This window comes from Podarcis gaigeae (assembly GCF_964106915.1).
Source record: "Podarcis gaigeae genome assembly, chromosome: 1".
Classification (NCBI taxonomy): domain Eukaryota; kingdom Metazoa; phylum Chordata; class Lepidosauria; order Squamata; family Lacertidae; genus Podarcis; species Podarcis gaigeae.
This window is the reverse complement of record NC_139678.1, coordinates 78,126,290-78,151,310: the sequence shown is the minus strand read 5'-3', so window position 1 is coordinate 78,151,310 and position 25,021 is coordinate 78,126,290. Positions and strand designations below refer to the sequence as shown.

Genomic DNA, 25,021 nt, shown 5'->3' with positions numbered 1-25,021 from the left:
CACACACACACCCTACCCCACCCAAATATTTATACAACTCTATTTGCTGCCACAGTTATTAGCCACAGTAAAATAAAAATTAAAATGTCCAGTACAGTAGCACCTTAGAGACCAACTAAGTTTGTTCTGGGTATAAGCTTTCGTGTGCATGCACACTTCTTCAGATACTCTTCTATCTGAAGATACTCAGATACTATCTGAAGCAGTGTGCATGCACACGAAAGCTTATACCCAGAACAAACTTAGTTGGTCTCTAAGGTGCTACTGGTTTCCCCAGTAGTGATGTATGGAAGTGAGAGCTGATCGCCAAAGAATTGATGCTTTTGAATTATGGTGCTGGAGGAGACTCTTGAGAGTCCCATGGACTGCAAGAAGATCAAACCTATCCATTCTTAAAGAAATCAGCCCTGAGTGCTCACTGGAAGGACAGATCCTGAAGCTGAGGCTCCAATACTTTGGCCACCTCATGAGAAGAGAAGACCCCCTTGAAAAGACCCTGGTGTTGGGAACGATGGAGGGCACAAGGAGAAGGGGGCGACAGAGGACAAGATGGTTGGACAGTGTTCTTGAAGCTACCAGCATGAGTTTGACCAAACTGTGGGAGGCAGTGGAAGACAGGAGTGCCTGGCGTGCTCTGCTCCATGGGGTCACAAAGAGTCGGACACGACTAAACAACTAAACAACAACAACAACAAGGTGCTACTGGACAATTTTTAATTTTTAAAAAAATTTTCGACTGTATCAGACCAACAATGCTACCTACCTGAATTTAGCCACAGTAAATTAAAGTTCTACATAGGATGAATAAAATCTTTGATCTGTAGGTCCTGCCCCCACCAGCACACGAGCGCTGCCCGGTGGCGGCAAACTTCGGGGGATGGCAGCTCCCTCAACATTGGGGAGGGCTCAGCCCCCTACCCTACGCACACCATGTCAAGAGAAACGTTGCCGAGTTGTCCAGCAGAGGGCGTACAAGATACCCTGGACCAGCGTGATGTTTGAGGTGTCTTCTGGATAGCTCATGACCAAAGCTTCGTGATTGGCTAATTCGAAATAATCATATGAGGAAGAAATAATGAACTTCGGACTATATATTTTGGCAGATGAAGGATTACATATGTCACGGAGGTATTCATTTTTATATTTAAATGCAAGGCGTTATAATTGACTGATGATCTTAGAATTGCATTTAAGATTTAATAATTTGCTGCAACTGAGCATAACGTGCAATGCTTGCTAACTGCATTTATTAATCAGCATACATTTGAAGCACAGTGGCGCCAGTTCTGTATTTGTAAACTATGAGGCTGAAGTCTGATGAAATAATAATATATGCACTGGGATTAATAGAACTAGTCACGAGGTCTAGATTTATTTTATTTTATTTTGTTTCCAAGGAAGCAGACTGCCTTCTTTTCGCTTGCAGAGCATGTTTTTCTTTGTGTTTGCTTTGAATTTTCCACAACCAGGGAAAATCATAACCAGCTGTAACATAACATACAACAAAAACATGACTAACATGAACAATAGCAGTCCCCTCAATCTCTCAATAGAAGGCTATTTCCTACAACTGTAGGCTTGACCATTGATATAGGATTGTTAGAGGGGCTGCAACAATAATTGAGTACTAGAGGACGAAGCAGGCAAAAGTGTAACTGGAGAATGCGGGCATCGATCCCGCTACCTCTCGCATGCTAAGCGAGCGCTCTACCATTTGAGCTAATTCCCCCTCGCGCTGCAAGCTTTCCTTTCCGCCATTATAGATTATTACTCAACTGTGAGTGCGCTAGATATAACGTTTTATCCGACTTGTTCTTGCGGGAAACGAACTTCCTCGCCAAACTTAAGCCTAGTTAAAACAAACGAAAAGCAGAGATAGGTAAGTTCTGTCACCCAGTGGGGAGAAGCCACGCGGGGCGGGCGGGGGCGGAATAAGAAGGAACGGTCTGTGAGGGAAAGGACTACATTTCCCATGAAACCTCACAGCGCGCATGCGTAACGTTTTCCTTTAGCTCGCACGCGCAGGTTCTAGGCCCCGGCGGCGAGTTCCTTCAGTTAGACAGAGAAACGGGGGCGCGTGCGCGTGTGTGGAGCAGCTGCTTCGCATTGTGCGAGGCGGGGACTGTTAGTGCTGCCGCTCCTCTTGGCGCGCGCGCGCGCACACACACACACACACACACACACACACACACACACAACACACAGCGGCGGCGGCAGCAGCAGCAGCAGCATCCTCTGCCAGAGGAGGATGAGGAGCGTGGCGAAGGAGGAGGAACGGATTCCAGCAGCCGGTTCGGCGCGCGCCCACCGCCCCACCGCTCTGAGGTAAGAAGAGGGGAGCCGGCGCCGCTCGCTCTCTCGTTCGGGGGCGAGCGAGGGAGATGTCGCTGGGTCCTCCTGCCGCTGCCGTCCCTCGCAGAGAGGGGCGCGGGAGCCGCCGTCCCGCGGGCTCCGAGGGAAGGCGACGGGTGTGTGTGCTGTGTGTGTTCGCCGCTACGAAGGGCGGGCTGTGCGGGGATGAGGGCAGGAGGCGTGCGCGCGGGGTCTGTCGAGGGGAGAAAGGACTTAGCGGGATAAATGCATTATCGTTTGTATGGAAGCGGGAGGGGGGTGGTCTTGGTTGACAGGCGAGGGGAGGACTGTGCGGGGCCGGCTGCTCCCTTCCCTGCGCCTGTGTGTGCTATAGGGTGGATGTCATATAATAGTGAACGGGTCTCGTGTTTTAGTTGTGCCCGGCGACCAGAGCGCGTGTTTACATGTGTGTGTGTGTGTGTGTTGTTGTTGTTGGGTGGGGGTGGGGAGTCGGGTGCACGCGAGGCTAGGAGGGTGTGCGCTTCCATAGTGGGAGGATGGAATTTGTGTTATCTGGATGTTGGCGGACTTGGGTGTGTTGTGCTATTGTGCATGTGGAGCGCAGTCCCGGGGCTTGGAGAGCTTTTGTGGGAATTGTGGGTAGGTCTCATCTGGCTTGGGCTGTGGAGAGTGGAAAGAAGCCGGGATTGGGGGTAAAGTGGAAGGAATATAAGTTCATTGTATTATTGTCCCGGGAGGCTATGAATGGACGAAAGGCAGATGATGTTCAGGGACGAACTGCTCTTTTCTTAAGTAGATGCTTGTGACTACATGCAGCATGAGCGAGGAGGAGACAGCTAGAAGGACCTCTAGTTTTCCCCGTCGAGTTGTGACCTTTTCTGTGCTGTAGTTGGCACATCTAGAAGGGGTTGTACTGAGTTTATTAAACTCTTATTACAGGAATGATTTGTCAGGGGTAGATAAGAAAGCAGAAGTATAATCTGCTAATTTTCCCTTGGAGGGAAGGCATGAATGGGGTTTTCAGAGCATAAAAAAGAGACTGCATTCTCTTCTCTGAACACCCAGAAAATAATATGTAGTGACCGTTCCCCTCAAATGTGCAGGGTTCCATGTAAAGCACATTTCTACAGCCATAGGTGAATTGTTATTTGTTACCTTTTTGCAAAGACCAGCAAACTGCAGTGGGTAATCAAACCCTCCTGCTATGTGAGAGGGCTTGGTCCAGGTGTTTGTCTCTGTGCCAGAAAAGTCCAAGTCAGTATGAATACATACATTCAAGCAGTGGAAACTTTAAAATGGCTCATTGTCTATTTTGATGCCTTAGTGGGGCTTTCATTTCTTCCTTTGACTAATAGTAGGCTCTGGCTTTAGTTGAGACATTGCTAAGTAATGGAACCTACATTATACAGTTCTTTTTTCTGTGGTTGGAATAGTTGCATAGAAAAACAAATAATGGTACTCATCCACTGCAAACCATTTTATTATAGGGCACTGTTGCAGTATGGTGTCAAATAGTTAAGAATTGTATAAACCAGGGTGGGCAAAGCTTGTAAATTGGAGGGAAAACACACTGAGGACACTTAAGAGAAGATTTGAGTTGAGGACATCTCACGTACTTTATTGTGACTGAGGTCTTTTTGATACATTATTACTTTAATAATGGAATAAGCACTGGAGGTAATGATATGGAATATTTGAGCTCATGAACCAAGGGTTATTTATTAATGAAATCCTTAAAAACATGGAGTACAATACACAGTAATATGATAGGTACCAAATCCAGTGAATAATAATCCCGTGAATTTTAGTTGTCCGGATCTGTGAGACAAGTTAAGTGTGAATATCATGCATTGATTTCGCACATTTTGAGACTTACTTATGGGGGACTTAAAAGTTTTGAGTGTGTGAAGCAGTCCACATGCATACATCTAGCTGTTTGCATTCAGACACATCTCTTTGATTATGAGGTCATCAAACATATTTCCTTTCATAACAACATTGCTTTGGGCCTGTGCACTTATTTACCCCAAGCAACTGGATTTTGGTTGGCATTTGTAGCAATTCTCATTAGCCAAAAGTCTACATGTTGCTGAGTGTTCTGCTTTGTGTTTTCTTACCTTGCGTTTTGATAATGGATTCTGCATTTAATCATTTCTCCAACTTCTTAAGAAGTCATCCCTGCTGTGCAAAAGTATTCTTGGCAATTGGTTTTGAAAAATTGTGCAGGCTTCATTCCATTAACATCCTAGCAATCTTCTTGTTCCCTTTTATCTTCCCTCCCTTGTTCATGTGGAAAACCTTATCGATTTATGTGCATATGTTTTTCTTCTGATGCATCAGAGCATTTCCTACATCTTCTTACTTTTATTGTGCATGGTGATAACTATACCGTACCTGGGTAATGTTTCTCTGATGTTTTCAAATCACCTAAAATAGCTTTATGTTTAATGAAGGAACTCTTTGAACTCTAAGTAGCCATGAGCACTTTGGATCCATTTTGCTTGAACAATATTGGATTAAGAGGCATTAGGTAATTACTGCATAATATGTGTGTTTTCTGTCACTAGGAGTTCTGAAGTCAAAACCAGTTACATGAATTACTGTAAATGATGAACTGTAAATGTGGCAGGGGACTTTGAAGGGATTAGCTTACTCTTATCATGCTGTTGCCTCTGTACATATATGGCGACTCCTCTGCCTTTGGACTTGCAGCGTCCTTTTGCATTATGTGATGCAGCTTTATAGCCTCTGTTATATGCTTGATTTATATAAAAATGCTGCTTTCTGTAGAAGGAAATGTAATTGGAGGAAAGCAATAATCATTTTGATGTCATAACATTCCTGGTAGACCACTGTCTCGATTAGTTTTACTGTTGGAGACAAGCTGCTTGTTTGTAGAAATTGCCTTTTACATCACAGCATGTGCACATACATGAGTTAAAACATGGATTATTCTGCACAGAGTCCACTCTCTGGACTTCTTTCACAGGTAGGAGTAACAATAAAAGACTGCTACCCTATTGCCAGTCTCTGTTGTTCAAAAATGAATGAATGAGGCTCCTAATCATTAGTGGCTTAGTTAAGAAAAGTGGTCCCAAAGAATGAGGCATTCAAAATGGTTGTGGTGAGGTATCTTGCTGGATCAGCAAAAGCTGGTGAAAGTTTGTTATCTCATTACTAGAAGTTTTTTTAAAAGGCATTGTCTTCAATTTTCGTGCGAGTTTTGTGTTCATTTTATAGGTCATGGTTATCTTTTTAGGATCCTTCCAAATGAAGGCTTAATTCTACAAACAGGCCAGGTTGTTAGCAGCTCCCCCCTCGCCACCCAAACATCAGATTTCCCATTGAAAGGATAAATTGGATTAAACTGTGGGGGGATACAGGTTGACATTTGGGTGACAGTAACGTGTGGATGCTGTAACAATTTACATGCATGAGGAGTGTCATATCCGAGATTCTTGGGAACCTTGGTAAAGGTGCACTCAGTGGGGGTTTTTAATCTCGAAAAGGAAAGCTGTGCCAGCCAAGAATACTCTCATGCTGCTTCCAAATGCTCTTGGTGCACTGTGCACAGGAGATGACTGTCCCATTTTTGCCACGTGAGGTGAAACAGAAAGTTGCTGCCGCTTCCCCACTGAAGCCAGGGTGCTGCTGTTGCCTCTCCTTGCTTTGCTGGTGGCGGGGCGGGGGGGATGGAGGTGCCTGTGGAACTTCAGTGCAGCCATGGGTGCCTCCCACCCTCTCCTGTTGCTGGAGCAACAGCAAGAGCTTGCCACTGCTTCTCCTCCCTTCTCTGGTGATGGCAGTGTGTGAGCTCAGTGGCAGGGAGGCACAGCTGCGGGAACTGCCACCCCTGGACTCCATTGGGATCCTGCCGCCTGAGGCAATTGCCTCAGTGTGTCTAATGCTGATGCCGGCTCTGGCTGTGCATAATGAGAACAGCAGAGCTCTTGCAATGGTGGACCATTTGTGGCCTTGTGTTTCTGACAAATATATGACATTGCAACTCCCTAGAATTGTCTTTGCTTGGTTCTTGCTGCTCACTGATAGAGGCTTCCTTAGATGAGAAAATTTCAGAGATGTGGAAGCCTCCTTGCCCTCTAATTGTATGGGGTACAATTGTATTTTTTCCTGTTGTGTGATGATCCCTGGCAATAGTAATAATAATCATGGGTGGGTGATATATTCAACTTAGACCTACTCAGAGTTAGACCCATTGGGTTCTATCCAAAGTACTATCGAGAACGTTAGGCCAGCGCAATAATTTCTCCTTATGTGACAGGATGATCTCTCCATCTCTTTCCCCTCACCCTACAAAATCTGTTCTGGGCGTTTTCTAACTCTCCAGAGCAGATTTGGGGATTGTTTGGGGCATGTGCAGGGGGAGGAAAGTGAGGAAATCCTGGTGCTATTCCTTGTGCTTACACAGCTATTTAGATGAATACTGTACCATGTATTGCAATAAATGGATTTCACCCTATAATATATATATAAATCAGTATCTTGGGAGGCAGTTGAAACCAGAAACAAAGTTATTAAAAGAACTATCAGCACTGCTCCACATAAATCTGTATTACTAGTGTTACAAGCATGTGTTAGACGGTGACTCTGGCATCACTGGGGATGAGCACAACACATCCCACTGTTCCAAGCCCAGCACTGCTTGAAATTTTGTTTTAGTTCAGTAAAGAACATATTCCTAAAGTTTAAAGGTAAAGGTAAAGGTACCCCTGCCCGTACGGGCCAGTCTTGACAGACTCTGGGGTTGTGCGCCCATCTCACTCAAGAGGCCAGGGGCCAGCACTGTCCAGAGACACTTCCGGGTCACGTGGCCAGCGTGACAAAGCTGCATCTGGCGAGCCAGAGCCGCACACGGAAACGCCGTTTACCTTCCCGCTGGTAAGCGGTCCCTATTTATCTACTTGCACCTGGAGGTGCTTTCGAACTGCTAGGTTGGCAGGCGCTGGGACCGAGCAGCGGGAGCGCACCACGCCGCAGGGATTCGAACCGCCGACCTTTCGATCGGCAAGTCCTAGGCGCTGAGGCTTTACCCCACAGCGCCACCTGCGTCCCATTCCTAAAGTTTACTTATTCCTAAAAGTGTACTAATGGATTTGGGCAGCATGTCTGTTTTGTTTCCTTTCTTTCTGCCCTGGTTTTATAACATATTTAAAACTATCCACAAAAATGAGTAATAAGGATATGAGCATAGTTGACACGATTCCAGCAAATATCAGCCTGAAGTGCTAAATCTGTACAACAGTTTTTGTGTGTGTTTTTTTAAAGTGTCTGCTAATTCTATTAATGGCACTGTATTCTGAATGATACAAGACTTATTTCCAGGATGAAGTTAATACTTGGACTCAAACTGAAATTATCTGCCTGCTTGTGGTCTGGTGTTAATAGAGGATAACTGTGAAGGAATTTGTGAAACCTGAGTTTGGGTATAAGTGTTAGCTTTGAAAAAAATACTAGCATTGAATTTATTGAATTATGAATCCACAGTTCAGTTGACAATTATTTTTAGTAATGAAAAGGAGGGTTTTTCGGAGTTTAAGAATTAAAGAAATTAAATACATGAGTGTATTTTACATGACTAGCAGATATTTAAGGGAAATGGCTTTAAGAAAATAAGCATTGAGAGAATGCCTGACTTGGATTTATTGTGAATGTCCTTATGAATCCACAATACTATGAAGTCTTGAATTGCATAAATACATAGAGCAATTAGCTATATTTTTTCCATAATAAATGGGAGTTAGAGTAACACACAGCACAACTATACATCTTCCCTCTGCACGTTTGTAATTGCTAGTCTTTTGTGGCAGTTTGACTATTCCAGAGGAGTTAGGAAATGTAAAAATTTAAAAGCATTGTCTTAGTCCTGGAAATAAAAGTGGAGCATTCTTCTCTTTGTCAGAATAATTTGATTTAGAATTTTATTCTAGCCCTTTTGCAAACCATTAATAGCTTTCACTCAAAGCAAATCTTGACAAGGGTGTACACATGAACCAGCAGGACCCTCCACTGTTGAGCAGATTAAGCACTCGTTCCTTTTAGTGCAGTACAGAGTTTCCCTGTATTGGAAGTTACTTGGCTTTAATCCAGGGAAATTGTCCTTGAAGCATGTGGTATCCATTGCAAGAGGCCCAAAGGATATATAAATCCCAGATGGAGTTATCGTCTATACAAAATTTCTTCAGACAAAACAAAGGAATATAGTCTTGATTGTGGTTCTGGATGGACAGAACCCAGCCTTATTTTTCGAGCCAGTTTTCCTTGATATTAACACCATCATTTAATGCAGGTCTAGCTACTGCCAAATATACTCCTGTATAACGTACTGCTCAGTCTAGCTCCCCTCCAGGTTGTTTCTGCCCTGTTGTTCAAAAAGGAAAACTGGTCTCTCTCTCTTCCCCACCACCCAGTTTTCCTCTCTTTATATATTAAAAATTATTATTCTATTCCTTAGAAAATCAGGAGACAAAAGGGACAAAGCCAACTCTACACATAAATTTCAGTCAGCTACTGAACTAATGGGAAATGTGCCCTGCTTTCCAACTGCTGAAGCTCTCTCACTGGGTCTAACTACTGCTGTAGTTTGGTATTTCAATTTAGAGCTTGACATGTGGGAATTCTTGAACATTTCCAGTTCTAAAGTACATCAGACTAGAAACTTGTTAAGATCATAGCTCTGGAGCTTGTTAAACAAATGTCATGTTCATAGAGCTTCAGGGATAAAGCCAACATGCTGTTCACAGATCATGGGGGAGGGGGGGAATTCTGACTCTTTCGTTGTGCAAGATAGATGCTGCTCCCACTCCGCTGGGTGAATTCTGTAGCTAATATGGTGAAAAAATACTATATAATTCTGTAATTGAGTGGACTGGGACTTGGTGCATGAACTCAAGCCACTTCCAGCCCTCTAAGACACAGGCTTTGGTGGGAGAGGATGGTGAAGATTGAGGTTGTACTGTGTAATGGATAGCAACATCATCAGCTATGCACAGGACTTTCTTTTTCAGTCGTGTGGATCTGTGAACTTCTGAATCTGCCTCCATTGATCTGAAATTATACAAATTCCTTCTTGTTTGTACACTTTTTATTTTTATTATTAAATTCATATATCTGAAAATCACAGAACAAAAAAAAATACAGAATGAGAATACAAAATACATCATAAAACAAAAACAAAACCCCCAATATGAATATCAGTATACATTCTGATAGCATTTTTGATTTTGACTTTACTGAAACTAGGGAAGTAACAGATGGCTACAAAATTGTGCCTGGATGGCTTAACCTCTTCCTTCTTTAGGGAACAACTGTTATCTCCTGTTGTTCTCTCTCAGATCAACCAAGAATGTCCTCTTTGATTATTTCATCTCTGCTGGTTGCGGAGACAGGACTTCTCAGTGGCTTGCTCACAACTACATAACGCCTGTCTCTTAGTTGCTCCCAAAGGCCAGGCTCTAAGAAGTTTGAGATGGCAGCTGGTGAATGTGTTTATGTAGGAGGTTTAGTTTAGTTTTACTTATGTTGAATAGTAACATGATCAACAGTGCATGCAATTTCTTAACTTTTCTGAAGGCATGTAATTAAATGTCTTATATTTTCCCTTTGAAACCAGATGTTTTGGAGGAATTAAAACTGCTGCATTGGTTTTCAAGACTTCAATATAAATGTTGCCTGCCTGCTTTCATCTTTCCACATTCATTATTTTGGGGGGGTTTAGTGACTAGAATCTAGTAACACTGTCCTTTTGGCTATCTAAGCTTGCTGTGTAAATTCTCAATATAGACTTGGGAGGTCATAAACTATGACTTGCCAAACTACTATGGTATATGTGGAGTGCAGACAACAGTGAATAACATTTCGTTTTCTGTTCATTCAGTCCTACATGCTTGCAGTGCGTAAGTGCTTCAGGATGAATAGTTTTTGAGCTAGTTTGTCTGCGAATGTTAGGCTCTTGAGTGTAAGGCTTAAATATTGGAGGTGGTTTATGTAACACAAGTTATTAGTTGCACCTAAATCACATGTTGCATGCTTCATACTAGAGAGGGCTATAGGAAGTGGAAATATTTGGCTACATATCTGATAAAAATAGTTGCAGGAACTGCTACAGCTACATGAACTACAGCTCTGGAGATGTTTTAGCTTATCTAAATTTAGCTAGTTCCTCATTTCTTATTTTTTATATGATATCTGACTCTTCTTAACTCCTTTCTGTAGAGTCTCTTTGCTGAATGAAAGGTCACCCACTGACTTGACAGTGCAAAAGGATTAAACTACAAAATCTTGTGACAGGGCACTCTTCATTCTCACAGAATTTAGAGATTCAGGATTGAGGTCAAGCTTGCCAACTGAATTTTCTACAACTAAAGCTGTGTTTTTGATGCTCTCTAAGTTACGGGTACATTTGTGTGTTCAACCAAATTAATTCTTAATAGAGACTCATCCAGAGGGTGGCTGGAGCCAAATCTTTTCTGCTTGCTTTTTATTAGCATGGAGCTCTTCACTTCTGAGGGCCAGTGGCTTCAACTGTTGTCTTCTTATGGCTGGTTGCATAGGGCAAAATTGTGTGGTGTTGTGGTTAGGAGCGGTAGATTCATAATCTGGGGAACCGGGTTCGCGTCTCCGCTCCTCCACATGCAGCTGCTGGGTGACCTTGGGCTAGTCACACTTCTCTGAAGTCTCTCAGCCCCACTCACCTCACAGAGTGTTTGTTGTGGGGGAGGAAGGGAAAGGAGAATGTTAGCCGCTTTGAGACTCCTTCGGGTAGTGATAAAGCAGGATATCAAATCCAAACTCTTCTTCTTCTTATGTGTTGCACTTCCATTAAAAGAAAACATTGCATTTACTTTATTTTGTTATGAAAGCCTGACTTCTGAAATCGGTTTGCTATACATGGGAATTGCCAGTTATGCAGGGGTTCCTTTCCCAGCCACTGCACACATCACTGGGGCGCATGCAAGTGGGGATTTCCCCATTCTGTCCCCACCCTCCCCCCTGTTGGTGCCAAAAACAGCATGCACAAGTCACATGTGCATGAGAGAGGAGTTGCCTGAATTCTGATAAATGATCCCACACTGTTTTCAATATTTATACACTTTTTATTGAAATGGTCCTCTGTACATAATGCACATAGTAAATGCAAGAGTAAGAAGTAATGTCAGATATAGTTCAAATGTTAACAGAACTGATCAGTGCTATGCTTGAAAGCTGGCTGATTTATCTGATCTCTCCCTTCAGAATAAAAGTATCATTTGGCAAGAACTGAATCTGGCTTAGGCATGCCTCATGATGTTGGTTTTTACTTCTGTTTATTAATTTTGACCCCCTTCCTCTTCCAAGCATGCATAGTATGCTTTTAAATAAATCCTCCTGACAAATCTGCAGGTAGGGTTAGGGAGCTATTTCTACAAAGTCATTCAATGAGCTTTGCTGCTGAGCAAGGATTGGTGTCTCTCCCCGCCAATGCCCCCAAGTCAAATACCCTAGGTGCCAGACCTCTGTGGTTCTAAGAGCCACACAGAGTATATGCAGTGATGGGAAACCTATCACTCTCCAAATGATGACAGGCTACAACTTCAACCATCCCTGACTATTGGCCATGTTACCTGTCACTGATGAGAGCTGGAGTTCAACAACATCTGGAGGGTCATGAATTAGCCACCCCTGTGTATTAAGACCATTCCTGCCTGAGAAGGTGATCAGTAGCATATTTCAGAGTTACTTTTAAATTACATTCTGTTGAAATCTGGGAAGCACTGTATATCTGGCAGTGGCAATCATTGTTGCCTTTTCCACTGTTTTTAAGTGATTCCTCATCTGCTGCAGTAGGGAGAAAGGTTGTGAGATTTATTCTCTTGGTGCTAAAGAACAGTCAAAACTACAACCATGATAACATAAATTACACAATGCAGTACTTAGGCCTTCATATTACTTGGGTCTTATAAACGTGCATATATGAGGTACTTAATCATGCCACAGAGTAATTCCTAGGCTACTTTCACTGAAAATATTGGCAAAGCACATTAAGTACTCATGCAGAAATTATCCAGGCATAATTATTTCATCTCTGTACTGCTCACACACAGAAGAGTGAATACAAATGAAGAAAGAGAAAAGTGTATATATCCATTTGAACAGTGCTTTTCTCCAGTTATCACCAATGGAGATAAAGGGAAGAAGTAGCTTCAGTTCTAAGAGCATCTTTGTGAATGGTATCTTGAAGTGGTATGCACAGAGATTTGTTTGGGTGATTGCCAATAAAGGTGCACGTATATATAAGAATTGCAAATAATCTGAGAACAAATGTAATGTTAGAGTAAGAGAGATCAGGTCAGTGGCGAACCTTGGGGTCTCAAATTTCAGCAGTACCCTGTGCAACACCAACATTCGGCCCCCTGCACCTTCCATTCTACATCATAGTTGTGGTGCCCCTGAGGCTCCGTGCTCAGTGCAACTGAACCAGCTGCTCTCCCCTAAATCTGCCTCTGTCAGGATTATGGTATCAGATTCATGGGGTTGGAATTCCAAGTTCTCATTTTGAAAAGTAACATATTTGCTGTTGTATCATTGTCCTCTGTTATCTAAAAGAGCACATGTACTGCCTCAATTTCATTTGGGACTAGAGATATGTACTTTTAGCACCTTTTAAAAAGTTGTGTGTCTTATAGAGGTATTTGACAATAATATTTAATACCATTGCAAAAAAACGTATTGAGCAGACTTCCTTCAATGATAATGTCATGAGATTTGTTTAAGAGTCCTATAGAATATATAAAACAGAATTCTCTCTGCATAAATAACATGTGATACTTTCTCCAGGTGACAAGTTTCTGCTACATTATGTGTTAATATTAATCTCTCCCTAGTTGAATAACTGTTAGGTATAAAGAGAATGGAAGATTACAGGAGCACATGTTAAAATCTAGAGGATTTTAATTGAAATTAAAGTTAAGTTTAAAAGTTAGCTGATGTTTTGGGGGAGGGTCAGCTATACAGTGAATTAGTAGAAAGTAAGTTCCCTTCTACTGAAGGGAATATTGTTAGAAAGTGGTATAGGGGAGAAAGCGTTTATGTGGCATAGAGAGCTAGAATGTACTGCAGTTATTAAACAGTTAATGCAAATCTGTTATTAAAAACCCACCCAAATAACTTCATGATTTTCAGAACCTTTCTTTCTAGCCTGAACCATCTCAGCAGGATTCACCTGTGATGTTTTATAACTACATCACCTGTGATGCTTGGATTGTGCTTTTGATGATGGCAAGGAAATGATGTCTTTTCAACCTGCATCTGTGATACATCCCATTTCATTTAGTTTAATTCACTTCCTAGTTCCCATTATGAGGGCCTATTCCACTGCAGCAGAGGCACTGCTTCATCTGAAGTTAGATGACAACACTGTGTTATATTCAACAAAGTTGTCCTATTAGTGCAAGGCCTGTGTATTGGACTTCTGTGTATTGGGGGGTGGGGAAGCAACACATTTCTAATAATCAAACTCCTACAGTGTAGTGGCTGACATTGGGGGTAGAGGGAGAAATCACAATCTACAATCTGTCTACAATCACAGTTTCTCAGGTGGAAGGAGTGTTGGGGGATGGAGACAACTGTGTTAGTGCCATATCCTGAAATAGTTTGAATTGTGCCAATGGATGCCAGGCACTTAGATCAGATGCTGCCTAAGAACATATTCTCAGTATCACCCCTGATATTAAACTGTAGAGTGGTGCTATTTTGTGCTCTTAGAAGAACACACTGTGCCATTTGGGGTTGCTATTTAATCCCCCCCCCCAAGCTGTCCATTAAAGGAAAATTCCTGCAATATATGTGGATGTGTTAGGAAGGGGACACCATCAAACTACAGTTTTATGTATGAGCCTTGTTTTCAGATTTACTAGTGATGCATGGAGAATCTTCAAGTATTGCAGCTGGTTCTCCAGGTGTAGTTTCAGTTTTAGCAATACCTTTTCTGTTTGTGCCATTTGTTAATGTTAACATCATTAAAGCTCTTGGGTGAATTATATGGGAGGCAGAGGAAATATTAGGAACATTTTATTTCCCTTGGTGGTCACTTTCACTACTTTTTCTTCAACATAATTGGAAATCTGGTCTTTTTGGGACGCAGGAGAAACTTGCACTCAGCTGCATAGTTAGTATTGTTTTAATCTTGGTGCATTAGACAACATACTGTTTTAATGCACCCATTTCCAAAGTGTGGAATGTTTCCACCATTAAGCGTAACATCAACAAAGAGATACTCATTTCACTGACACTAAAGCAAATTGGATTTCTGCAGAAAAAGAAACAATTTGCCACTGAAGTGGATTTGTCATCCTATTATTTTCATGTTCACTGTGTGTATATGTGTCTGACTCATTCTCAGTAAAGTGATTAGTCTCACTTTGGAGTGTGCAGTCACTTAAGTTTGCACTTAAGTCTTACATGCTGTAGCTTGTAGCTTTCCATACTCCTTCTAATCCACGAGACAATGATACATTCATGATGTCTACAATATATAAAAGTGTTTTTGTGGGGGGTAGTGTATCTCTGTTGAAAGAATTGGAATAGAATAAGGTCTTAATGTAAACTTTTTTGCTTAGATCCTGAGAAGTGACAGAAGAAGGAGTGGGCAGAGGGTGACTTTCTCATTCTTGCTGAGCATTCTGAAAATTCTGTCCTGAGGGCCAGGGAATCTTCCTGAATAAGGCGGGCTAACTGAGGATCATGGAAAAATATGCAGAGGCAGTTTTAGTGAGAAGGCCTCCATTTTTCGTGAGGTAGCCAAGAAGTAGTAGTAGGGGGCATAGAACCCTTCCATAGGGTTCTAGCAGTTATATAAGAATTGAAATAACCTGACTATTCTTATGCAACTTTTCTCTGAAGCTTTTCAGTTGCTTCCATAACCATGTTTGTCATGTGATAATTACTACTTTCATGTAACAAATTGATTGGGTTGTATCCAACAGTCATTTTGTTTGCACCAGGACTTTCACCTGTGCAACAGAACTTTGCCAACTTCTCTTCCCCACACGTGCCTCCCAGATTTGTTCTGTGGTTTCCCCCAAGCCTTCTGAGCAGATTTGGATGGTGGCATGTGGGGAGAGGGTAAGTTCTGATGTGCAAGCAGAAGTCCTTGTGTGAGTGGGGCAACTTCGCTGGATAACCTGTTTGCAGTGTTAGAAACTGAGATATAAAAGCTAGGAGGTAAATGGCACCTTAAACCTAGGTTATGGGCACCACAATGGAATGTCTAGGCACACTTTTTATAACAAGAATACAAAGCTTAAAATGAATGAACTGCAGCTAAAATCTTATGTTCATTTTTCACATGATCTAGTCCTCATCTGAAGACTGCAAAAAACAAAGCCATGCTTCCCCTGCGTGCCCCCTTGATATTCTTATGAGGGTCCCTCAAACTGCTGCCTTTCTGTAAAGCCAGCCTAGAGGCAGAACCTATCAGCTTGCCTGATGCTGCAGTGATTTCTTGGAAGTCAAGCAGGCAGGAATTTCTCCTCCCACACCCTCAGCGTCAGCAGTGGCAGTTTTAATTTGAAATCATAGGCACAGTACTGCACCCTGAGCTCAGAAATTGCTCACGCTAATGAAATTCCCAGTCACAAAATGTGCCTAGAACAATGGGAGTTTCGAACGCTGCCTGTTTGTATATACCGTATTTTTCACTCTATAGGACGCACTGGACCATAGGAGGGGGAGAACAGGGGGGGATTTTTTTTTTCTTGTTCTCCCCCTCTAAAACAAGATGCTTTCAAGGTGCATTCACCCGAGCTTGTGGGGCTGGCGGTGGGGGGAAGCACTGCTTTCCGTCTCGCTGTTCTGGCTTGGGAACAGCCTTGCTAGCCTCTGCAGGCCAGCAGGGTGAAGGCACCCCGCTGCCCTGCAGAGGCTTTGCACGCAGCCATCCCCAAGCTAGAACAGCGATACAGAGAGCTCCGCAGTGCTCTGTCTCCCTGTTCTGGCTTTGAGCTTAGCTGCGCAGCCTGCATTCGCTCTATAGGACACACACACATTTTCCCTTAATTTTTGGAGGGGAAAAAGTGTGTCCTATAGAACGAAAAATACGGTAATGGGTCTTGTGATTGTAACATATGAACGCTGTTGTCTTCAGAGGTGAAGTCATTGGTTGTAATTGACTTTTGATTCCTACTGTTGTAACCAAGGACAACCCTAGCATTAGGCATGGTGAGATAACTTCCTCAGGCAGCTGCTTTTGAATGTCATAAAAAGGCAGCAAATGGATAAATTATTTAATTTGTTTTATTTTTACTGCTAGTGAGAGGGAGATATGATTGTCGGATTTTCTGCTTAAAATGCCAAAATAACTTGGCTGGCCATGAGTGCACATGGCTTGCAGCAGCAGCATGTCTTGGTCTGGGCCTGGCCACAACTGGTCATTTACATTTTGGTTTACAGACTTGCGCTTTCTCAGGTTGGCTTTTGCATGTTCCAGCATACAGTGAATGCAAAAGTGTTGGTTCACTTGCATGTTTGCTTACTTTGCATGTTGTAACACGTGAATGAATCCTGAAGTAGGCTGCTTTTCTATACACATTTACCAGGAAGTAAGCCCCATTGAACTTACTGGAGTTTAACTCTGAGCTGACATTTGTAGGATTGGACTAAAGCAAATGTGCAGATTGTGAATACTTTTGTTATGTGGAAATTTGCATCGATTCAGACATTTGAAAATGTAGCAATCTTGTAGTTGTGGTGGGGCTGGACATACACTCTGCTTCCCATATGATATTACAAGTATCCCTGCTTCAATTTATTGTTTAGTAACACAGAAATCAGAGGTATGCAAGTAATGAGGGTACATGTGTATGTCTCATCTTTCCTGTTACAGTGGTACCTCGGGTTACATACGCTTCAGGTTACAGGCACTTCAGGTTACAGACTCTGATAACCCAGAAATAGTACCTCGGGTTAAGAACTTTGCTTCAGGATGAGAACAGAAATCGTTCAGCGGCGGTGCCTCAGCAGCAGGAGGAGGCCCCATTAGCTAAAGTGGTGCTTCAGGTTAAGAACAGTTTCAGGTTAAGAACGGACCTCCAGAACAAATTAAGTACTTAACCTGAGGTACCACTGTATATTGTGTTGTGGAGTGGAGTGCACACATGGAAATTTGCCATTCACCCATAAGTATAGTATTGCTGTATTTAAAATGTTTGAAGTGGCCCTACATTCCCTCTACTAAACTGATCTGCCACTTGAAACAGCTTTGTCACGATTTCTTAACACAGTGCAACACTTTGAAGTGTCTCTTTATCTTTCATTTGATAAATGTGTCTTAGCATGCACAAAACAGTTTTTTTTCTTGGTTCTTAGCCTCCTGGTTACACTTTTGTGGTTTTGTATACTTTTGAACAGGATGTAGCAACTGAACTTGATGCGGCATCGGATGAAGCCTAGAAGTATCCACAAATAGAACATACTTTTGCAAGCAAAATGTGCAGTGAATAAAAAAGTAAAGTGAAACACATGTTGCAGTTGCTTTGTTTGGAGGTAGCTGGAAATGGTTGCTCCTCAAATGATTGAAAAGTTCAAGTCTCTTTGCACTTGGAGTGCAATTCCTGTTGATTACTGGAAGTCCTTGCCCCAGTTCCACTGAAGCTAGTGGCAAACAGTGTTGAAGTTGGTTACTAGTTCCCTGTTCCTTGTTTCTACAATAGTTTGAAACACAGTTCAATCTGAAAACATAAAAAATAATAATTAAAGTTTGCATGTCCCTAAACGCCAGCATCATATTTGGCTGAAGTCCACAATAGATTTTTTTGCAATCAAAACTGTTGCAATTGTGCAATGCTGTAGGACGACTTCATATTCATTTTACCAGTATGGTCAGCTTACTAACAAATTGTATGCTGCACCAGTGAACTTGTGAAAGATCCATTCAATTTTCTGTATTTGAGGTGAATGGCTTCATGTTGATGAAGAAAAAGGTTCTCATTGACTCCAATTTATGCAACCTGGTTCTTTAATGTTGTATGGAAAAGAATTCCATACAGCGTGGGATACTTCTAATCCTGTATTAATGTTCCCTAAAGCTAGATGATGATGATTAAGTGAAGCAATATTTCTTGTAAACCTGGTTTGGTTAGAAATGGTGTAGGGCACTGAGGTTTGTTTTGTTGCAATTTCTTATGAAGAGTAGGAGCAGGGTGTGTCTGTTCTCACTCAGTTCTAAATGTGGTTCAGTATTCTGTGTCAATCTTAATGTGCTAAGCTTGGGGTTTATTCTAAGAGCTGAACCAGCAGGAGTCTGAAAACAGTCTGAACCAACAGGTCAGCCCCAAAGAGTGGGAAAGAACACATTTTGTGAATTATTTGATGTGGATTTAAGAAAACAACTATAATAGAAATATTTCAGAATCCACAAGTACATATTTTTCCAGGTGTCAACATCAACTTGAATTTATGTCCAAATTGCATCACTGTTTCATTCCTCCAGTAGCTTTCTTAAGCTACACGGCACAAATTGTTTAGCTGAAATGGCTCTACCAATGTCAATAAAAAGAACAATTAGGTTTTTAAAACTAAACTTTTTAAAAGTTGGCTCTGTACACATTTCTGTTTACCCAAGGTACTGCACCCAAAGTACTCCCAATGCTGGTTTGTAAAGCAGTGTTCATATGATGGCCACAATCCATACCTATCATGTTGCTTCTGATGGAATGCTTCATTTTGTTGCATCCCCCCCCCCCCAGCATCGATCCATATTGAGAAAAAGATTGAGCTAGCTGTGTTTTAAGATAGTATAATTACACAGCCATACAGTAGATTGATCTACAATGAGCCCTGCAAGACTCATGGTTGCTCAGCTTGTCAATGGCTAAATTGCTTTACTTTAGTAGTTCTGGCAAGGTGTCCTCTAAAGCAGCTAGAGGTAATTCATGAGAATCTACCAGGGAGTACTACACCCTCCTCTAGTATACTATGGGGACAGGTGAGGACTAGCTTGAAGAAATGCTGCAAAATATAAAGTATACAATAGCTCTTTAGATCATAGGCACATTTTATGGTGGTGGAATGAAATCAAGCAAGTGGTAGGGTTGGTGAGGGGGAGAAAGGTTTAATATTTGTCATCTGAGATTATAAACCTGCACTATTTACACTTAATTTACAGAGAGGGGAAATACCATAAAATAGCTAGAACATGTAAACTCAAATATGGACTGCTTTGCATATATGAAACATGAGTTGAACGGGAAACCTTGGCTATGGAGGAGAGGTTTTATATTTTTCATTTGTAGCTGCCTTGTACCGCTCACCTAGGAGTAAGCCACATTGAACTTGATCAGACTTACTCTTGAGTAAATATGAAAAATACTGTAAAAAAAGAGAAACAATAGCATGAAACTTACATATGTTAGCTGATGCTTCTTATTAACATGTCTTCAGTGTAACTTATTTATAACTTCAGACACAGATGTGTGTAGAAACTGAAGGAAAAGATAGCTGTGTGTCACTTGTTAATTCCGGTTGCTTTTTTCTCTTTCAGAACCTCGGCTAATGCTATTTGCAGTTTCTCTTTTGTACTGTACTACATTACTTGTAATCAAAGCTGTCCTGATATTTGCATGGCTACATATTTGCCACACATTCTTCATAGTGTGCCAGTCAGAAGCATCACCAAGAGACCACTGAAATGTTGGTTGCTGTCAAGACAGGAGAATTCCTACGTGCACCAAGAGTTCACTACTGTTGTCTTGGGAAAAAAATTAGATCATTCCCTTACAGATCACATTTAAATAATGATGCACATAATTTTCATTAAGCAGGTAAATTACATGATGCCTATTGGCCAGTCAAGTACAGTCGTACCTCGTTTTGCGGCCAGGATCTGTTGTGGAGCTCCAGCCGCTAGCCGAAAAGGATGCAGGGCAAAGCGCCACATCTGCGTGTGGAGCGGTTCGCGCTTCTGCGCATGCGCGAGCAGCAAACCCGGAAGTAACCCATTCCAGTACTTCAGGGTTTGCTGCGGACGTTCGCTGGTATGGATGCTAGACAAGGCGGACGTTTGCGGAGGTATTACTGTAATGGATGTACTGTATGTTTTTAGGACCACATGTGAACAAAACTAAGTGGAAGGCAGGGATTTGGCGACTGCTGTGCTTTAGTCACCAGGATTTAACTGCTCAGCCTTACACAGCTGCAGTGCTAAGTGAATCAAGCATGCTTTGTTCTACATAAAATGTTGTTAGAATCCAGTTAGCTTAAAAACTAAGCTCCGTGGAATTACCCAGTTATTCCCAAGAATGTGTGTATGTCACTGTATTTTAGGAGGCAGCTGAGGATGAAATTTTACCATTAACAAAAGCAACCAAAAGTATTATATGAGAGACTATGGGAACAAATGTCTCAATACCATGCTGGGATGCTAATATGAGAATAAATAGCTATTTCAAAGTCTCCCCCCGCTGCCCAAAGAAACAATGGTCAATGTTGTCCTGTATTGATATTCTATAATTTATCTTTTCTTCACAGTAGTAATCTTTTCTATAAAGGACAGAGGCACCCATAGAAAGAGTTGCAAGATTCATGTTATGGCAATGTTCTCATGCCAAAAACTTCATCGGGAGAGACTTGTTAAGGAACGGAAATTCCTGCTCCGTCCTCTTGCATTCAACTGATGAAAAAGTAAAGAACATTAGGTCCTTCACTTAAAGTTATTCAGCATTTATTACCTTGTTTCTGTAGTGTTCTCCCTCACTCATGGCCAAATTAAACATTATGCAGAGCTCCATGTGACTTTCCCTTGGCTTTTTTTTTTTTTTTTTTTTTTGGAGTTGGCATCCGGGAGATGAGGAAAAGTAGATGCACTGGCTGTGGAGAGTCAATCCTTTCCTTTTTTTATATTGTTTTTCCTCCCCAGATTGCCACCAAATCACCTTTCTGTTTTGTGGCATAGAAGATAGGTTCATACAAACTTGGTAGCATGGAAGGGTGAAGAAGCCTATACTCTTTTTCCACTCCCACTTGCAGCCTTTAACAGCTGCTTTTAATTTATTTAAAAATGTGGAAACTTACATAGAATTCTCAATAAAAGTGTAGTTTAGTTCTTGCTAATTCTATGGACTGCTTTCCTGTTTGTTAAAGCTGTGTGTATCTCCTCGAAAATGGTATTAATTTGTTTCCATAACCTTGGTTCTTTGCAATGTGTCTCCACATTCTGTCTACAGTTAAATCTACTTCCATAACGTTGCAACCTATACTGAAATAGCCACCCCTCTCTGGTGACAAGAGTCATCACTTTTCTTTGGTAACCCTCTGTTGTGGACCAGAATATTCAGAAATAGACACATGTATCCTATATAAGGAGACTGTGCCCTCTTTGCTTGAATTTGCTTCTTAAAATCAAGAGTAGTTAAGTTAAAACTAACTTAAAGGGTTTTTAGTTAAATAGCTATGGATGGGAACATGGCTGCAGAGATTACCGTGGATAGAAAGTTCTCTGAAGCAGATGTTAACTTGGTTCCTTGATAGAACCTTTAAGCACTTCCTATTTATGTTCTATTTTCCCTGATGTAACCTAAAGGGAAAGACCTGTGTTTCTATCATTCAAGGTAAGTCCTCTGAAGCTGGAATCATGACATTTTGCTTTATTTATTTATAGGAGTTTTTCTAAAGTGCTGTTACAAAAATATGTACAATATAGCATTGCATATACTTTGACCAATGAGGAACAAACTACCGTACATGTGACCATTTAATAGTGTGATTGCCATTAATATCCAGGTTTTTCTTTTTTAAGTTTATAGTAGCAGCAGGATTAAAGAGAAGGAGGGGAGCCATTAAACTCTATAACCCTCCTCACACGGTCTCTACAAAAATGTCGTTTCTGAAGCTGCTATTTACGTTTAGAAGGATTAAGGAGCTGTTGGAGGATTCCTTCCATTGTCAAATAATAGCTTTTAATGTGTTTCACTTTAAAATGTACATGTAAATTGCACTCATGCAATTAATGTAGCATTTAATTTAGCCCTCTAGTTGTATAGAGCCCTTCCTTGCATTGACATGTCTAGCATGAAACATTAGCGTGTATTCTGGATGTGTTGAAGCTCTTTAATTTAATGTCAAACGTGGCAGACTACATGCATCTGTCTAAGAATATGTTCAATCAGAGAATGAAAGAAATGTAGAAATTCGCCACAAATGTTTTCAGCTGCTTCCCTGTGGATATGGTCCCTCTATGACCTCTTGATGATTTCACATTCTTGAACCAAAGGCAAGGTTCACAACTGTCTATTTCTTCTTAGAAGCTCAATATCTCATCAGCACTGACTGTTCTTGTTTTAAAACACAACTTCCCTCTTCCTACAGTTTCAATAAACTTCCACCATAATGTGTTAGAGTCTTCAGTGTGGTTTAAAATTTACCAAAACCTGAATCCGTGGTATCAAAATGTGACTGTGTGTCAGTTTGTTTGTGTGTTTATACAGTGGTACCTCGGCTTAAGTACTTAATTCATTCTGGAGGTCCGTTCTTAACCTGAAACTGTTCTTAACCTGAAGCACCACTTTAGCTAATGGGGCCTCCTGCTGCTGCCGTGCTGCCGGAGCACGATTTCTGTTCTCATCCTGAAGCAAAGTTCTTAACCCGAGGTACTATTTCTGGGTTAGTGGAGTCTGTAACCTGAAGCATATGTAACCTGAAGCGTATGTTACTGAATGTACCACTGTAAATCATTCAATCCAATAAGTAACGGAATTGGTTCCTAATGTGAAGATAAGTTTTTGCCTTATGGCTGCCCTTGCCATAACCTCATTGTGGCTTATCCTCCTTGAATATTGTCTCACACTGCACAGGGAAAGCAGTTTTTTGTACTTTTCCAAGTTGCAGTATGAACTGCAACAAATGGGTCATGGTAGGTTTCAAAAACACATTGCAAGATATTTTGTATATTTGTAATAATTTCTTGCAAGATTACTTCAAGACAAAATACAGATTACAATTAAACTATTTTATTGAATATTCTGTCTTGATTTTCATAGTGCAGTGACCCTAGAGCGGGTCACATAATAATTTTAAAAATGATGTTATACATAACTGTCATACCACATGAACAAAAATAACTGTTCCTCCAACAACACAACCAACACTGGCTGCACTTCCCCTCTACAAGTCTAGATAAATTGCTGAGTTTCTAACAGGTGCCTAAAAATAAATAAAGTTAATGCCAGTTGTACTTGATGGGAAAGGGAATTCCAAACCCTGGGTGCTTCCACTGAAAAGCTCTCTCATCACGTAAGTTTTCCCCTTCCTTCTCTCCCTTATGCAACCTCCAAATCTGCTTCTGAGGATCCCACTACCCTCAAATACATTTTGAGGGCACATGGGGGGCGGTTGCTAGGGGAGGAAAAGTAGGTGAAGTCCCATTGTAATATCAGATGTCTGGCTCAGTCGCACAGTGACACATTTGGAGTTTACCATTTTTTTTACAGAATGCAGAGAAGCAAAATGCATTACTATAATGCCAAGCTATTTTCCACTACTTGTTCTCAAAGAATAAAAGTTGCACTTTTGGTTTGAATATTTTTTTATTTGTATTAAAATGCTCACAAATATAATTTCCAACTCTGTCCTCCTCCTCTTTGCTTTAATGGTAGTTGATCTCTCTGGTGCAAAGCCTACTTTGACTGTTCATTTGAACAGTGTGGCTAGATTTTTCCTTCATCAGTCTGATAATCTTCCAGTCGTAGGGGGATTTCTGGATGTTTATTAAAGTAGAAAAAGCAATTTGGGTTCTGGGACACATTGAACTACTTACGTTAATTAGAAATTCACAAGATGTGAATGAATCCTAAGTGCATACAGCAGGGTGTATGCTGTAATTGGTTACAGAACTGAAACTTTTTCCTCTAGAGTAGTCAGCACTTAAAAGCTCCACTCATGTCTAATTTCTAGGAAAGAATTCTCTATGCTAATTTCTTGTGTGTTTTGAATTTTGCACATTGCTTTTCATTTGTGCAATCAAATCCAAGTTTGGTTACCATTATTTAGGCTCAAATACGATGCCATATTGCTAACGGAAAGCATGTTGCCATCATACACACAGCAAAGAGAAGATGTTTCTCTTCCATTTCTGGTAGATGAGCATTCATCATTTTTCTGTGTTCAGTCTCACATGGTACGAAGCAGAGATAGAATTGAAGCATGGTGCCAGTGGAGCTGCTTTTTCTTTCTCTCTGAAAGGAGGCAAGAACAGCACAAAAACCATTAATGTTGGCAACATGGACAAATCTCACAGTGTATGCTGGTTATTTCAGCCTTTGGGAAGCTTTAGTGTAGAACTTGGGTTGTATACAGATGTCAGGTTGGCCGAACTCCACCCATAGACTCTCCCACTTTAGGGGGAGTGAGTTATTTGCCAGTTCCTCCTTTCCCCTGCAGGATCCTGTGTCTCCCATAACAGCATGGGAAGTGATGCTGGGAGTTGCAGTGGTAAGGTGGACCTGGTACAAATTGCCTCCCTTCCATCCTTCAGTCTTGCCCTTGCTGGCTATAGGTGCTTTCTACAAGCAGAAGTAGTCTATTCATTTGTGAAAAGGGAAATCTAGATCCATCTCCCTAGATCCATAAGATGGAATTCTCCCTGTGTAGTCAGTGTCTAGATCTGACCTGGAAACTTTGTACTACTTAGGTTTCTGAAAGCAATTATCGCAAGGAGAAGTCA

At 41.4% G+C, this 25,021-nt stretch overlaps 2 protein-coding genes across 3 annotated transcripts in view; one reads left to right on the top strand and one right to left on the bottom strand.

Moving 5' to 3' along the window:
* The window catches only part of RNH1 (ribonuclease/angiogenin inhibitor 1), a 151,610-nt gene that overhangs the window by 24,538 nt on the left and 102,051 nt on the right, over positions 1–25,021 (bottom strand). The gene's annotated exons all lie outside the window — the stretch shown is intronic.
* The window catches only part of LOC310852626 (uncharacterized protein), a 90,625-nt gene continuing 67,362 nt past the window's right edge, over positions 1,759–25,021 (top strand). The window contains exon 1 of one of the 2 annotated variants that reach the window (XM_083756207.1): positions 1,759–1,879. The gene's annotated coding sequence lies outside the window, so the exon portion shown is untranslated. Of the gene's footprint in view, positions 1,880–2,057; positions 2,326–25,021 lie in introns of those variants that run through there. The other variant, XM_083756206.1, reaches the window with a different exon arrangement.